We start from the raw sequence: 1,872 nt of genomic DNA on the forward strand, positions 1-1,872 counted from the left end.
GTTTTGTTTTTGTCATTGTTACAAATATACTTATCACACAATTTTTGCCAATTCAACCTGGTTTTCTTTTCAGTGAGGTTCAAATGACCAAAGGTAGCAGACTACAAAGGGGTCTTTGCATTGATCTTTTCAGGGGATATTCAGGCAATACCAAAAACACTGTTCTGCTAAAATGAGGCGTGGGGCCAAAAAAATGAAAATTAGAACATTCAACCCCTACTTTTTTTAAACAAGTGAGCCAAATGTTTATATTGTGCTTTTTATTTTTTAAATGATGATCCTCAATGCTGGTGACATTGTGGGGAAACTGGGGCACTCTCATGCTCTTTGGCAGAGAAGTGAAGAGCTCAACACTTTGTGAAAATAATTTAACCATAGAGATGAATTTTTAAAATAATTTAATCAGAGACATGACATTTTAAAAATAATTTAACCATAGATACGAAAATTTTTAAATGCTCATAATTTTGTCAAAATATTGATACTTTTCCAAGCTGGGTGATACATACATAAGGATTCACTTTATACTATTCTCTTTACCTTATGTAGGTTTGAAAATTTCCAAATAAAAACTTAGCATTTTGACTTTAAATTCAGTTATTACACTCAGAAGTCTAAGCTTAGAAATTAAATATGAAAACAAAAATCCAAAAAAAGACCTTTATACCCAAGATAATTATTTTAATAGGAAATAATAAAAACAACCTAATATAGAATATTAAATTCAGTTGATGAAATAGTATGCAAAGGTTTAAATTTATATTTATAAAGGTTTTGTAATTACATAGAAATATTTGAGATATAATACTAAACAAAAAATGAGATTAAAAACTATGATCTCTACTTTGTAAAAAGAATCCAGCCTTTGAGTGGCGAGATTGAGTGATATTTTTCTCCTTTCTTTTCTGTTCTGAATTTTCCAATTTTCTTTCACAAGCATTGATATTTTTATGACTTTAATTAATTACAAACTTATAATATGATCAAAGGAGAAACAAGCAGCATTATTCTCCAACTATGGAGTACAGCATTTTACAAACTTTTAAAACAAGGTAAACAGCTTATACAGAACATTGTCTTAAGAAAAATATCTATCTAATCAGAACCGATCACTATATTTTCAGTAAGAAAAGTGTCAGTGGAGGAATGCACAGCATGTTTTCTTTTTCACTCCTGCAGTGACACCCTTGAAGAGATGAAGATTTGTTGCTGGAAAAGGGGTTCTTGTGTGGCAGCCCCAGGCTCTGCCATAGATCACTCACACCTCACACCCTCATTCCTGTACATAAGAGAACTAGAGTGGAATTTGCTTGAATTTTCTCATTTTCATTTGTCACTCTGTGTCTTAGTCAGGATTCTCTAGAGAAACAGAACCAGTGAGACATATCGAGAGAGAAAGAGACAGAGATTTATTTCAAGGGATTGGCTCACACAATTGTAGGAGGTGGCAACTACAAAATCCGTAGGTCGGGCAGCAGGCTGGAGACTCCTGCATGTTTGTGTCCCAAGATCCATAGGTCAGGTGATGGGAATAGTGAAGAGGTAAGAGCGAGAGAAAGAGTTCTGTCAAAATATCTATTTATATTCTGAAGGCAGATCACACCCTAAGGAAACTCCCCTCTCAATTGATTGTTGAATGCATTTGATTACATTCTGGAAAGTAATTACATTACATTACAATACATTATGGAACAGCAACTAATCTAGTATTTGGCCAAGCCACTGGGAATCATAGCTTAGCCAGGTTGACACGCAAAATTAACCATCATACTCTCAGAAAATGGAGTTGTATGGCATATTTCCATGATTTCCTTCAGTTTGCATCAGTGTGTAATAACTCCATTGCCATTGAGTCAATTCCTACTCGTACTG

The sequence above is a fragment of the Trichechus manatus genome, unplaced genomic scaffold (assembly GCF_000243295.1).
Source record: "Trichechus manatus latirostris isolate Lorelei unplaced genomic scaffold, TriManLat1.0 scaffold00240, whole genome shotgun sequence".
NCBI lineage: Eukaryota > Metazoa > Chordata > Mammalia > Sirenia > Trichechidae > Trichechus > Trichechus manatus.